Source organism: Mustela nivalis (assembly GCF_964662115.1).
Source record: "Mustela nivalis genome assembly, chromosome: 12".
Lineage (NCBI taxonomy): Eukaryota > Metazoa > Chordata > Mammalia > Carnivora > Mustelidae > Mustela > Mustela nivalis.
In genome coordinates this window covers 20706672-20722417 of record NC_139031.1, presented here as the reverse complement: position 1 = coordinate 20722417, position 15746 = coordinate 20706672, and the positions used below count along the sequence as shown (strand labels likewise).

The window sequence follows — 15746 nt, the reverse complement described above, 5'->3', positions numbered from 1 at the left end:
AGATGGGGTGGTCATTTCCCATGGGTTTCCCAGCGGGGCTTGGGGCGCCCTTTCTCAGGACGCCTCGACAAAACGCAGTTTGGGCTGGGGAGAGAACAGACTGCATGCTTCCCTGTAAGATGCCCTCAGTGCGACAGGAGTCCCGCTCCCTGACCCCAAGCCTCGAGGAGGCCAGAGGGAGAGGACCGTGTCCCTGGATGCTGAACTACACGCACGCCGAGGTGAAGCACCCATGAGCTTAGCCCTTTCCACAAGCCTGCGAGTGCCAGGGCCATTCGCTAGGACTGCCCCAGAACCACAGCAGGGGAGGAGGCCTCTCACACCCTCTCCCCCGTCCCCACCGCCTCCCACAAGAAGACCCTGAACGCAGCACCGCCCCAAGGAAGAACCAGCAAGGGCGGGTGAAAGGACACGCTCATCCAAAATGAACACAAGTGTCTTAAGAAAAAACAACACAAGCTGCTTTCGATTCCCTCTTTCCCAGCTTCCGGAGAAATTTTCTATCAGGAGCATCTTACCCACGGCTTAAATTTCAAACACCTGCTGGATGATCCTTTTTTTAAAGTACATACAAATATAATGAAACCAGAAAAAAAAAATATCCAAGATGGATTTAAGTCAAAGCACTGCCCGTGCGCCCGTCCGTCACTCACGCCTGCACTGCACGGAACCGGCCCCAGATCCCCACACCAGCGGTCCTCGGTGCAGGCCACGTGGACACAGGGCACCCCCCCGCCAAACATCGCTCCTGCCTAGCTCTGTACAAAATGAACTGTCCAACTTAACAACGGAGACAATACAGGTGATGCCGGGGGGGGGGTGGTGGTGGTGGTATTGTTATTTCTGTCCAGAATCACGCTAAGATTTTTTCCTCCACATTGTCTCCACCGGCTGGAAAGAGGGAAGAGTGGCTCTTGCTGTTGTAGGACTAAGACCAGTTCCCTCTTAGGCAAAGCTCTTGCTGGAAATGCTTCACCTATGACATATTTTAGTTTGCACTCTTAGGGCAAAATGCGTTTTGTAATAATCATGCCATTACCATAACAAAGCAATGAATGACAGCTGCTTGACTGCTTCCTGGAAAGACGGGTGCAGGATCTGCTCCCCGTGAGGGCTCAAGGGCTTGCAAGGCAGGAATCTGGTGCAAAGCCCGGCTCTCTTACTTTTCCCCCTTAAGATAGATTCTTTCAGTCCTTGGTTCAGGTCATTGCCCTTCTACGAATAAAGGCAGCGCCTTCTTCTGGGACCCTGGGGAAGCCGCTGTGAGACACCATGCAGGGACCTGCCTGCCCTCTGCCTTTCCAGCTCCTGTGGACAGTGCAGGTGGCACGGGGTCTGCGGGAGAAACGGACCTAACCGGATCAGTGGGCCCGGCAGGGTCACCAGCTCACACCCTGGCTTCTGGGGGAATGAGTCTTTCCTGGGGCCTTCTGGACACCCTCAAGTCCTCTGCCCAGCAGGAGGGTATGCCCGCTGCCCTTCCAAAGCCTCCTCCTCCAGTCTGTCCCACTTCTCGGCCCCGTCCTTCCCCCCAACTGCACCCCCCTTTATTCTAGAGGGACTTTCAAACTTCTAGAGCATCTTCTAAATACGACATTTACTCAGTGCCCCAAAGAGGACAACATGTTCTTAGAACATTGCTCAATTCTTTCTCCTGTGGGGAGGATTCAAAGTTTGTTTTATTAAGATCTAATATGGCACAGGTTAATTCTCATCCAAAAAAGAAGAAAGAGAGAGGGAGAGAGAGAGAGAGACAGGGGTGTAGCAGGTCTCTTACTCTGGCACGGAGATAGAAATGTTGTTGTTATTTCCACCCAGGATCCAACAAATTCACAACTTTGACAGAAGAGACCGAAAAAGCTGTTAATGACAAATAAACCACTGATTATGTCCTTTTTGTAAGAAATGAAGTTCTCTGTTCCGACCTAAGTAGTTTTCTAAACATTCCTCAAAGGGCAGGTGTCCTCTCCTGGCTGGGAGGCCAAAGGCACATGGGAGTCTCCTCCCCAGGCTCGGACGAGGGGCTGTGTGGCCCAAGGAAGGAGGCCTGGCACAGGAGGGCCTCTCCTTCACTCTGCGGCCCCTGGCAGACCGAAGCCCCTGCCTTGGTCTCCTCTCTGAAACAAGAAGCTGCACTGGATTGTCTACCCTTTGCTCTAAAATATGTCAGTGAGTCTCAGGCTGGTTTCTGCTTTGGACCTCACCTAAAGGGTTTTCAGTCATAAGTCCGTGTGTGGGGAGAGAGAACATTCTGAATCATTCAAAACCATTAAGAATGTTGGCTCCAACTTCTGAAGGGCAGGATAAACAAACCCGTGCCCAGGCGGGAACTCACTTACTGGATGCCTCTGCCTTTTTAACTCCTCAGAGCTCAACTGCTTCCCAAGTACCTTCTTCCATGCTTCCTGCTGTCCCTCGGGTCCTATGAAAGCACCCTTCTGGAAGGCTGGGCATCCGGATGGCTTTCAGTGCTGAATGCTAACTTCTCTGTATGTTCATCTGATTGGCTTTTCTGCAACCTTTATCCAAATGCGGGTTAGTTCTCCCACCCCAAAGAGGTCAGAGAATCAATAAAACTTCTTTAAAAAAATCCTCTTTCTCTAAACTGCACTCCAAACCCAGTGCGTCTAGACATTCTTTTGACTGAAATGGATTCTAGTACAATCAACGGACCTCTCACCTCCAAATGCATCTGGATACGAGCCATTATCGATCTGAAGTCACAAAGGTCGTAGAGATCGTTTCTAGTAGAACCCGTCTCAATTCTTCCGCCTTACAAAAACCGAGGGGAGCTTTTAATGGGTCCTGTTTTTCTGTGGCTAATTTCTTAGACATCCAGCGTTTATGGCAAGTGAAGAGAAGAACAGAAGAGGAAACTTGAGCACTATCTGCCTGGGCCCCAGGGAGCTCACAGGGCGTGTGTATACTACCCAGAAACTCATAGAGGAGTATCTGTTCGAGAAAATGGCCAGGTTACGTTTCTGTCTTCAGAGACATGCAGCTGTATAGAATTAACTGGGGACATGATGGGTAAAGTGTAAAAAACAAACAAACAAACAAACCAAAACACGAAGAAACAAAAAACTCAACTTCGAAGCTAAGAAAATTCCACACCCAAGAAGCAGTCAATGTGATGCTACTTTCTGTAAGTTTGAAAGCTCACAGGAGTGACAGCAGAGTCAGGCATGCACGACATCTGCCATCAGGCAACTGACTAATTGTCACCAGACTTTTTTCCTGGCCTTATAGGAACTGAGTAAGCTGACAATATTTCCTAAGAATTATTGTTCAGTTGTGAAAATGCAGAGAGCTTTCTGCTTTGTTTTCTGGAAAATCCCAATCAGCTGAAATGTCGACTGGGTAGTCAGACTTGCCCTTCTGCTACTTGATAAAGGCTTACTCCGCCAAGCAAGGAGAGCTATTACAGTTAACTTGTTTTTTTGTTTTCTCTCTCTCTCTCTCTTTTTTTTTTTTTTTTGACTGAGGTCATCTCTATTCATTGGTGTAGTAAACAAGCCAGACTTTTTTTTTTAAAGCCTCCTTTCAAAAGCCAACAGTACATTTTTATCTTTCTTGGGCATGAAATACAAGCATCGTAATTTTAAAAAAACAACATCCATCAGAGTATTTATGAATAATAAAAAATGTAAAACAAAAACAAAAACAAAAATCCCAACCCTCCATCTCATTTGATCATTTCCTAGAATATGGACAGCTTACGTGGCTCTCTTGTTTTAGTCCTTGAGCTCGCTCTCTTAACTCACAAGCTTAAAGAGAACTTTGAAACATCGTTTTAAAATCTTCTTCATTCCATTTTTAAAGATATCTGGAAATGGATAATTTTGGTGTGTTTAAATAAAACCACCACAGGCTGTAACGGTCATCGGGAGAAAACCTCTTTGTGCCATGCCCAAGGCACCAGCTAGGGACCCCCATTAGGATCAGTTCCCTTTTGGCTCTTCAATGAGCTTTACTGTACTTTCCCATCAGCTTTGGTGCGACACTGCGTTTCCACCAAGGAATCCACTTCTCTGTCGCTCCGGCGGCCGCTCTGAGAGCCCTTACAGAGCTGGGCGAGGTGGAGAGCTCCGGGTTGGCCCAGGCCTCCCAAGGGCACCGTTCCCAGGGTGGTGACTCAGCTCTGTGGGCCACCTGCTGCGTGGGTGCTGCCACCTTCCGGGTCATTACCAGTCACGAGGGGAGAGGAACTGGGTAGAGCTAAACTGACCCAAAAGGTCAAGAGCTCAGAGTCAGGTCAAGGGCAGCGCCAGAAGGAAAAGCTTTGTTTTACCAAAGATCCGCCCCCTCCCAGGTGAGGCATTAAATCACCAAAGGGCTTCATGCCTCGATCCTAAGTTCTCCGTCTCCCCAAGAGCTTCAAAGCTGTGATATAAAGTGAAGGCAGAGCCACGGGGCAGCGCCCACATTCACCACCACTTACGGTCCCCCGCTCCGTTTCCAAAGCAGAAAATGGCGCCCGCGGCCTGCAAGGTCTCGCCTCCAGCGGAGTCCAGACCGCCTTCTGGGCACTCTCTCTACTTCCTTGAGATAAACCCTTTGCTCCAAATTAAGGAAATAAAGGAAGCTGCCTCCGCTCCCCTGCTAGGCAGGGCTTCCCTGGCTGCGGTGTTTTGAGAAGCAGACGAAGCGTGAGCTGTCACAGACACCGAGCTATCTACCTGCAATTCCTTTTTATTCTTTGCCCATTTTAACGTTGGGTTCGATAGTTCCCACTTGCCCTGATGAGCCTCCCTGGAGGTCACAACACTCCTGTCCTAACCATGTAAAGTCGACGGATGTTCCCCGCGTCCTGAAGGGACACGTCCTCGTGTCAGACGCTGTGTTAGGTGCCGGGAGCATGAAGGAAAAACACAGGGTCCCTCAGAGGCTGAGAGCAGTGCACGTGGGGAGCCCTGGGGGACGAGGGAGTGCGGAGGCACGGCAGGGGGAGTGGCAGGTCTACTGAGGAACTCTAGGCTGAGTCTTCAAGGGGGGCAGAGTTTTAAAGGAAGAAGAGGCTAGACAAGGAAGGGAGATGAGGAGGAGCGAACCGTGCGAAGGCGCCTTCTCCTCAGTACCCCTGCAGCTTGGGGTTCAAGGCTAGGGGGCCCATGGTCCATGCAAGGGAGGGGCAGGCGGCAGCACTGCCTGGAACTGGGAATATTACAGCGAAGAGGCACTTCCACAACTACCATGTCTCATCACTGCCACATTCTGGAGCCATTGATTTGGCAATTAATCAGACCGCCTGGTGACACGTTCATTTCTGCTGTCTCGTTCCTTAAGGTCTCCTGCATTTTGTTGTTGTTTTCGCCCTTCTCCTGGACTATCAGCTCTCCGCAGGCACCCAACAACACCTTTTTTCCAGATGATTCCAGAAGGACTGGCACAGCTGCTTACACCCACAGACATACAATAACGTAGGTCTTCAGTGAAATTTTAGCGTGTGCTTTTGTCATACTGCCTATCAAGGAAGTCATTCAATCCATCGGCAAATAATTCTCGAGTCTTCACATTCAGATGGTCCTTAAGGGCATGTATAAGAAGGGGCGTGAAATACTGGGAAGGTGGGGTCATGCTGGGAGCTCCTGGAGGGCCGGGCTAAGGCACGTGGAAGTCTCGTGTAGAAGGGTTTTGAGCAGGGAAGTGATCGTGATGGAAGCACGTGCAGAAGAGACTACTCTGGCAGTAGGGTAGGCTGACGCAGCAGGGACTAGTACAGGAGGGGTTAACGAGCATTGCTTAAAGAGGTGAGAGTTTTCCTACCATCTGCAGGGACACAAGGGCCTTTGCTTCCGGGCCACTTGGCCTTAACTTTGTTCCTGAGCTCTAGCACACCTAAGAGGGACACTTGCTGACACGGGTCTTTGCCTGCTTTTCTTCCCCTTCCCTTTATTCCTTTCTAATAATTAGTGAGCCACAGTTATATACCAGACACTGATTCAGAGACGTGAGTCTAATACCTAATATAGGGCAGAGGATTTCCCGAAGGAGGTGAAACAGGAGATAATCTTCAGAATGCGTAGGTGTTACCAGTTACACAGAAGAGAAAGAGAGATGGGCACATGCAAAGACACGGCCTAGGGCAAAGGACCTGGGCTTGGGGATCGCTGGAGAGATGTGCTGGAACACGGAAAAGGAGAAGCCATTAAAGGACTTTAAAGAGAAAACCATTAAAGAGAAAGACAATTAGATTTACATTTTACCAAGATGGGTCTGGAGCCTGAAGGTAGTGGGACCCTGGAGTCGAAGAAAGGACAACGAACGGATGTGACAGACACAGAATGGCTAAGTCCTGGAAATGGAATATGGGTCGGGAAAGGGTGACTGAGAAAAGTCTTTGCAAAAGACCTTTAAAATGGATACCTTTCACACACGGGGGTCCAGCAACAGGTAACACATGCACTGCTGGCCGCTGGCCACAAGGTGGCAGCCGCACACAGCCATTCTCGCGGCGGGCCCTCCCAAGTTTGCAAAAAAACTGGGGACATTTGCTTTTGACCACCAGAAGTGCCTGACTCTTCTTAGGCTTTCTGGAGGAACGATTCTGAATGATAAAAAACACTTACCATTCTCATAGCTTAGTTTGCTGTGAAGTCAGTTTGAGACATTTAGCTATTCAGGGTGAGATCTGACCTTGACCCCGTGACAAGTATTTCACGTTTGTGACCTCCTTGCAAGATAGTCACACAACTTTAGTGCCCTCATCTCGTGTCTCTATCTCTAGACTGCTTGCTGGGTTAGCCCCCCTCAGATCTGTAATGCCACCGGCCAGTGGACCAAAGGGACCTCCCTTTGCCCGGGGGTCAGGGGCAGGGGCAGCTTTTAATGAGGTCGCTCTCCGTGGAAGAGTGGATGCAGCCACCCAAACTGAAGAGAACAGGGCTCTCCCCCACGCAGGGCAGAAGAGCGAAATACATTCTGGAAGGGCGCCACGGGCTTTGTAAGCTGGCTCCACAAACACGCTTTCCTCCCTCTGTAAACCTTGGAAGGCAGAAGCCGTGAAGTATCAACCGATTCGGGGGGAAGCAGCCTGAAAACTAACGCTCTTCTTCCCTCTCAGTGGGGCTATTGTAAGGGCGCCCAGCTGAGCCCTCAGAGAAGCGTGCTGGGAGTCTGAACAGCGCAGGCTGAGGAGGAAGTTTCCGTGAAAGGGTTTTCATCCTGGAGAACCAGCTAGTAAAGAGCTCGGCTGCCACGCTGAAGTCTGACAAGGGCCCTCGAGAGTGCAGGGAAACTGGCGAGTGCTGCTGGGGATCCCCAGCAAGCATGCGGGCCGCTGGGCCCAGGTCCGCGACCACCGCCTCCCTGAGCTGCGGTTCAGACCCGGCCTAGCTTCACAGCCTGCCTGCTCTCTGCGGCCTCGTCTCCTCAACGGGGCGAGAGGGAGCCCAGGTACCCTGGAGAACCAACCCGGGCACTCATGGGCCGGGAAGAGGGAAGACTCTGGAGGGAAGAAACCAGACGCCGACCTCCTAATCCCACCCCAACGCGTCCTGCACGTGTCATCTCTCCTATGTTCGACGGCCAGGGAGAGGCAGATGGAGCCTCCCTCGAAACGCTGACCAGCCAAGCAGCAGCTCGCGGGGAGCAGCTTTCCCACTTTCCTTGTTGCACGCAAAAGCCCTTTAGCTCTTGCAAGTGCTTCTGGAGAGGGCCGCTCCGCCCCAGACAGGACTCCTTCCCTCAGCTTCCCTTAAGCTGGACTTGATTCATCACCGCACTGAAGTTTTTAGTTGGTACACGGCCAGTGGATTAAATCAGTGCCCCGAAAGTTCGAAGAACCTCCCAGCAGAGGTCACGTTGCCCTCAACATTCAGGCCTGCTGGAATCATCTCACAGGAAAAGAGAAACAGAGCAAACCATGTCCCCAGGCCCCGACTTCCAGGCGAAAACCATGCTTCTGAGGCAGAGGAGGGGTCTCCCTGCCACTGTGGGACACGGGGGCCACTCCCCCGGAGGTCCTCTGCAGTAACACCACCCATTTGGGCTGCGTCAAAAACCAATCCCACAACGTGGGCTTCAAAGCTACTCCTTTGTCAAGTCAGCAGCCCACCAGGCCTCATGAATATTCTGCAGTAGATGCGGAAGCCATGCGTTCCCCACTGGATTAGAGCAGATGCACTTACCGCTGTAACACCCCACTGGAGTGACTCGGGAGGGGGGCGGCGGGAACCAGTGCTTCCAAGCAGCCCTGAAGGGCTAAAAATATCTCTGACTTCTCCTTTCATCTGTCTGGTCACTGTCCCAGACGCAAGCTCAGCACCGCCTGGTCCACCGGACCTGCTGAACCGCCGTCTACCTCCAACTTGTGGACAGAGACAGAGCATTCCCCGGCGGGAGCGCGATGATGCCCCAGATGACCAACAGGGCGACGTTGCGCTCAGACACAGCTGTTGGAGAGAAGGCTTCAGACGGGCATCGCAAGAAAACGTGGAAAGTAGGGTCCTTTTTTTAAGAAAAAGGAAAAAAGGGGAGAAAAAAAGAGGATTGATTACTTTCACTCCGAACTGGTGATAACAGCTCACTCCAGAGATCCCGCTCAGGGTTCGCTCTACAAGTTCCTGACGATTCTCCAGCAAATGAGATCTTACAAAGGGAAACTTGTGCGTAATGTGCCTGTGGACAAGCTGCTCTGACCTCCTCCTGCGGCTTCAAAGATATCCTGCTCTATTGCATAACCCCTAGCCTTGAAAAAAAAAATCAGCTTTTCCTGCCAGCAGCTTCGCTGCATCCACCTGTCCCTACAGGTAGTAAAAGATTAGAAAGATCAGAACCGCAGTGTTTACACAACACTTTCCAGAGCTCTCTTCCTTCTAGCCCCCACTCCACCCCCAAGTTCAAAGTTCACTTCTTCTAAACGAGGGGCAGAGGTGGTTCACAGGGGACACAGGTTAAGAGTGAAGGAGACGCAGGCTTGCTACCAGACTGCCCCACCCCCACGCCCCACCATGTCACAGGTGGGGGGGGGGTGGGTCACAGGCAGAAGGGAGGCAGGCCCTGGGGACCCGGCCAGCACCACAGCAGGCGAGGGGAGAGGGGCTAGTGAGGCAAGCAGGCCCCGAGGCCATCCAGATGCTCACTTGGGATCCCCAAACTTGCGTTAGTTTAAAATTAGAAAGGGGGCCCTGATGATGGTCCCTGAGGAAGCAGGTTCACGGCCTGCAGGGGATGACCTTCCCCAGCACAGGGGGGGGGGGGCAGGGGGAGTGGGGAGGGGGCAACTCTGCAGGTTTCACTTTTCAGAAGACCCAGATTGTGTTTCTCTTCCCACCGCCTTGCTGTGTTCACCACCCAGTTCTTTAGCTCACAAGACCCGTATGGGGGAGCCACAGTGGAGCGAACCCCCTCCATTTAAAGTCATTTTATAGTCCCTGGGGCCTATTTTTCATGCTTTTTAGCACCTGAAATGGCTCCTGGTTTCAAGTTCACTAAAATCTGCTTTCACTATTATGTCCTTATTCCCCCTGACAAGGGACACTGACAGAAGAGGAGCATGGCAGGCAGTCTCTTGGGGATGAGGGCTTTCCTGAGAGCCTGGGGGATGCCCCGGGCTGGGGACTTAACAGGGGTTATGAAGAGACCCCAGGAGACTCCGGGGATGGATGCTTTCCGGAGCAGAGGCACAAACGAGGGGCCATAGCTGCTCGCCCCTCCAACCCTCCTCCTGGGCCACACCTGCTGCCTTCTTGATCCCCAAAGGCCAAACACGTCCCCCCTCCAGAGCCTTCCAGATGTGCCGTTCTCTATGTTCAGAAACTTCACCCCCAACTTCTCCACCCACACACTCCTTTCTCAACCTTTGGCTCCCACTTTAGAAATTACCTCTTCAGAGAACCACTCAAAAGAGAGCCCCCCCCCTTTCATCTTAAAGCACCTTTTCCCTCACAGCATGCAGCCTGAGGGTATTTTGGTTTTTGTTTTTTTGTTTTTTGTTGTTTTTTTTTTTAAGCCCACTCTTCTGGGCACTTACTTGGCTTCCATGACTGAACAGAGACCACGTTTGTTTTTTTAATCCCCACCACCATCATTATCACCCTGGTGCCAACCAGAGCCTGGCACCGAGGGGGTGCTCACGAGAGCCCTGACAAGGGCATGAACAGTGACAAGAGCCTTCTCCAAACTCCCTGAGCTGCTTTGATCTCTGAATGGCCTAGAGGAGGTCCCTCTAACCATAGCTCCGGTGACCTGCCCCCACTTCCCTCACACCCAATAAAACCGTAATAAATGCTGGTGTATCTTCTGACTGCAAATAACCAGGTATAAAAGGAGAAGTTTATAACGAACACTCCCAAACAACTGCTGAAAGGATTTATGAACTTGGCCTGAGTTCTACGGTCAGGGCAAAAATTAACTTCTCCATGAAATTAAAAATTCCTCCCTTGGCCACAGTGCTGGGAGCACTTAGACCAGAGCAGAGCTGAAGATGAAATTCTGAATTTTGCAGCTGCCCCTGGTCGCTCTCCCTCCCTCTAATTGTGCACTATTCCTTGGACTACCTGCTTGCGGGAATGAGGCAGGCCCTGTCTCCCAGGTAAGTCATTCCCATCTAGTTCTGTGTGTCCAATGATGCTGTCAGCTCACTTGCACCCACTCTGCTCCCCCACAGACCTGTGCAGAACACCCCCGTCTGTAATGAAGATTTGTTCAAGGTTTAATTACAACGCCCCTCCAGCCAGCAATCTCTCTACAGCCTCTTCCTTGCCAACCCAGTCAGCCCCCAACTCACATCCTCTTGCTGACTTTCTCACTGCTCGGGGACACACATCTCCTACTTGATTCACTTCTCACTCCCCAACACCCCTTGAGCTTACACAGTCAACACACCCAGGGACTCCATCTGAACTCTGGCTCTCCACTTCTCCAAAAAAGCTCAAAGCCCAAGGAAGGAAGAGCTTCAGCCAGCCTGGGCTGAATACAAACAAGAGATTCACCACCAGCACCTTGAAACTGGAAAGAATCCATCCCTTGTCAGTGTGAGGCTCTCACTGGGGTCTCTGGGAGGTAGGAAGATGCCAAGAGGGAAAGGGACAGAAATTCAAGTCTGTCGATTCTCCCTTTGGATCTTGCTGGTTAGGATAAGAATGATATTGCCTTTTTTTTTTTTTTTTTGGAGATTTTTGTTTATTTGAGAGAGAGTGCGCGTAAGTGACAGCAGGGGGAGGGGCAGAGAGAGAAGACAAGATGACAGAGCAGGGAGCCTGACTTGGGATTCTATCCCAGGACCTGGAGGTCATGACCCGAGCCAAAGGCAGACACTTCACCGACCGAGCCTCCCAGACACCCCAAGGATGACACTGCTTTTGTAACAGATTCTAACATCTGTTTTACCTAGAGGTGATATTCACACGGTACATTAGAACATAAGATCTTGGGTCAGAAGACGGAGGCTCAAATCCAGTCGGCCCCCCTCACCCACAGTTTCACTTTCCAGCTGCCCAGGGTCTCAGTGACCTGTGATCACCCACAGTCTGGGAGCTGATGATCTTCCTTCTGACTTATCACAAGGTCAGTGATAGCGGAAGGCTATGGCACATTGCTTCTGTCATTCACCTCACCGTATCTCATCACAGATCCATTTTATCACCTAGCGTCATCACAAGAAGGGCGAGTCCAGTACAGTAAGCTATTCTGAGAGAAAGATACATTTATATAACTTTTACTACAGTAATTATAATCATTCTACTTCATTATTAGTTATGGTTGTCAATCTCTTATTCAGCTTCATTTATAAATTAAACTTTATCATAGGTATATAGGAAAAAAACAGCTTATAGGGTTTGGCACTATCCGAGGTTTCAGGCATCCCCTGGGAGGGGGCGGTCCTGGAGCACGCTCCCCCACCAGGAAGCGGGGACCACCGTACTGTGTATATACACCAGGGTAAGCAGGTTTTTCCAGCTTAGTACAATGGGGATTAAGAAATCTACTCCCCAGAGCTGCTGTGAGGATTCAGGAAAATAACGTATACCAAAGTCCCTTATAATCCATAAATATTAGACACTGTGCTAGTTCCCATTGTCACCAAGTATGTCATTTCTTTTTTTTTTTTTAAAGATTTTATTTATTTATTTGACAGAGATAAATCACAAGTAGATAGAGAAGCAGGCAGAGAGAGAGAGGGGGAAGCAGGCTCCCTGCTGAGCAGAGAGACTGATGCGGGACTCGATCCCAGGACCCTGAGATCATGACCTGAGCCGAAGGCAGCGGCTTAACCCACTGAGCCACCCAGGTGCCCAAGTATGTCATTTCTATCTCTCGCTCATTCAAACACTTGCTGACTGTCTGGCATCGTCAGGCACCGTCTTCTGGGTCAGGGTGTTCATCCAAAAGTAAACTGTACCCCTGCTGGCTCTTACGGTGCCAGTGCCAATCAGGGAGGCCAGATAAGAAACAGGAAGTTAGAGCCTCGTATGTACATGCACAAAGGGTAAGCAGAGGGTGCTGTGGAAGCAAGTGGGGGCACCTGACCCGGTCCTGGGCAGTCAGGGGAGGCTACCTGGAGGAGGGTTCATTTGAAAGGAACAATAGTGGTTGGATCGGAAGAGAGGAAAAGAAAAAGCTTCCATGCAACAGGCAATCATGAGCAGCTCCATCTGGCTGGTCCAGAGACCACTGTAGAGGGGTAAAGATGGGGGGAGGGGGAGGGTCAAGAAAAGAGAGCAGAGCACGAAGGGCCTTTGTGCCACATGGTGGAAGGGCAGCCTTCCTGGATGAGATGCTCTGCAGCCAACTCCGCAACAAGCATTTCACAAGACAACAGATTCTCTGGGGTCCTGACAGTGGGCCTGAACCTACTGGAAGGCACAAGGTTAACAAGCTTCTGTTCCTTTCCAAAAAGGAAAGAAAAGGGATTCCATCACGGGCCATAACCAAGTTGGTTCGTTCAGCACTGGGATAGCTGCTTTGTTAATTCCATTTTTTGGACATACTCGAACCACCAGCACATTGGGCTGGAGCCCCGGGGGTGGGCTGTGGTTCTACACACCACTCATAACAAGCTGTAATTAGCTGATCCAGGACAAGCTACGACACCAGCATGCCCAGGGTTGGGGGATGCACCCTAAAAGATAACTGACCACATGTGGCCCCAAAGGATAAAAATGCCTCCCAAACAGGAAAAACCGAGGCTCAGGAGCCAGACTGCTGTGATCTGAACCCTGGCTCCCCCACATACTTGCTGCATCGTTTTGGGAGAAAGGACTGATCTTCTCTGAGCCTTAGTTTTCCATCAGAAAAGTGGATATGATGAGAGCACCCGCCTCGCAGGATCATTTATCCAACCGACGCACAGTGCTCAGCCCACAGTGCGGGCTCCTGCTGCTACTGCTGTGTCATGGTGAGCCCCCCGGATTGGGACACGTCTGTTCACGCCTACAGCTGATGTGAGTGAAAAAGGGCAGAATGAACACAGAAACAAGTGGTCCCTGTCAACCCTGACCCCAGAACACGGGTGCGACGGGAAATACCACAGGAAATGCCCCGGCAGTGTGCTGGCCTTCTGGGTCAGTCATGGTCAGTACAGACTCGGTCAGAGCTCACGGACACTGTCTCACCAGAGGAGAGATCCTTCAGCTTCACAGGAGAGCGCTCGAGGCTCAATCAGCCCATGAGAAAGGCTACACTAGAAAATACTCATCGATCTAACACATTGTTTCTGGGCCCAGTGTTGACCTTTTTTTTTTTTTTTTTTTTAAAGATTTTTGTTGTTTTTTAATTTATTTACTCGACAGAGAGATAGAGCCCAAGTAGGCAGAGGGAGAGAGAGAAGCAGACTCCTGCTGAGCAAGGAGCCTGACACAGGAATAGATCCCAGGACTCTGGGATCATGACCCGCGCTGAAGGTAGACGCTCAACTGACCGAGCCACCCAGGCGCCCCATGTGGATGTTTTAAAAAACCCTTGAGAGTGACACCATGGTGTGTTTCATTCGAGCTATCTTAGATGTCCAAGGATGTACCTCAAATACCTCGTGTTTTCCTTCCTAACCTGTTAAGTAATCCCACTGCCTGTGAATATACCCAAACTTTATGTTTTAATATAAACTCATCTTAAAGCTATTTATATTTTTGGCATGTTGACACCTTTGCAGACACCAGGTTCCACACGGGCGTGACTCACTTGTGATGCGGCCTCCTCAGGACTTCGAGGGGTAACATACTGGGATCTGGTAAATTAACTTCATACTCACTCTGTAGCATTTATGATCTCACAACCTCTGTCCTGCAGATCTAGCCTGGAGCGAAATTTTAAAGGGAGCCTGCGGACTGGGGAGATGTTCAGAAACCCGATGCAGAGCATGGCAGTGACTGGTGGGAAGAGTCAGCCTTCCTCACATTTTAACGGTAAGGAAAATAACAGGTTACAGGAGCGCTTTCCAACTACCCTCCCTTGCTCCCGGCAAGGAGAACACCAAGAAACTCAGCCCGTGAGCACTGGCGGATCTGCAGTGTGAAAGGCAGCCCTGGGCTGGGAGCAGGTACCATGGTGGGGCTCCTCTGGGCCAGAAAGGGGGCCACAAGTAAGAATGGGGGGGAGCTACTTCTCAAAGACAGGGTAACAGGAAAGGCTGGGCAGGTGTGGGAAGCAACAAGCTGACTCTCGCTGGAGGACAAACACTTGAGAGGGAACAGCAGCAAGAGAAAAACGCAGTTTATTTCATTGTTTTTTCTGAAAATCATTCAGGGGCGCCTGCGTGGCTCAGTAGGTTAAGTGGTGAAGCGTCTGCCTTTGGCTCAGGTCAGGATCCCAAGTCCTGGGATGGAGCCTCACGTCTGGTTCCCTGCTGAGCAGGGACCCTGCTTCTCTCTCTCTCTCCCCCTACTGCTCCCTCTGCTTGTGTGTGCATGCTGTCAAATAAATATAATCTTTAAAAAAGAAAAGAAAAGAGAGTCATTCACTCAAAGAGGATGCCTCTTTTGAATACTGATGTTATAAGAATACCAACTTAGGTTATGTTAAGTTTTTTCTGTGAAGCTATTCTTAAATGCCTAAGCAATGAAGCTGGCTAGACTTCTAAAATCCCACAGCATTGCTCACTAAGGGTGAGGAATTTAGAACAAAGGTGACACCAGACCACCACAGAGTGAATCTCCTGGAGGTCAAGGGGGAACATGCTCGGTAAGCAGCTAGTCAGCAAATTGGCTTCCTGTGAGTAAGGCTTCCTCTGAATGATCTCGGGAAGGCCCCCTCAACCCTTGCACAGGAGCTAACAGCTTTAACATCCCAGCCCCAGGGGCCAGGTCTGGAGAACTTGAACTTCATCAGTAGGCCTACCCTGGAAAGTATTAATCAGAGAAACTGAAACAAACAAACAAACAAACAAACAAAAAGAACGGTTTTCCCAGATTTCTGAGAAAGGCGTGGATCCTGACCTACAGTCAATGTTCTAAATTAAAATCACAGATTTTCAATAAAGAAAAAAAAATGTTCTCCATGATCTCATAAAATCAACTTATTTTACAAATAGGAAACTGAGGCTCAGATGGCAGGGAGGAAAACCCTGTACAAAAATTAAACCACCATTTATGTCTAGTGCCGGCCAAAGGCCAGTCTTTATCAGGCTCTGCATTTTCCGTTCAGCTGGGTGTACGCGCGACTACGAGGCAGATGTTGGTAGGTCAGTCTACTGTTAAGACACAGCTGCAAACCCATCTCTAAGGCTGGGACGCTATCAGGCCTCCAAAACTCATGGGAATTTAGGGAGCTCAACCAATAGGCTGGGAGAGGTCATTAAACCCCTTGAT

The 15746-nt window shown here is 50.4% G+C and overlaps 1 long non-coding RNA gene across 5 annotated transcripts in view; it reads right to left on the bottom strand.

Annotated features, from left to right (window-relative positions):
- The window catches only part of LOC309845709, a 215932-nt gene that overhangs the window by 9171 nt on the left and 191015 nt on the right, over positions 1 to 15746 (bottom strand). For 2 of the 5 annotated variants that reach the window (XR_014301458.1, XR_014301459.1), the window contains one exon: positions 3433 to 8448. The exons of 1 other annotated variant lie outside the window; for it this stretch is intronic. This is a non-coding gene — a long non-coding RNA (uncharacterized lncRNA). Of the gene's footprint in view, positions 1 to 3432; positions 8449 to 11415; positions 11632 to 15746 lie in introns of those variants that run through there. 2 more of the 5 variants (XR_014301457.1, XR_014301455.1) reach the window with 2 other exon arrangements.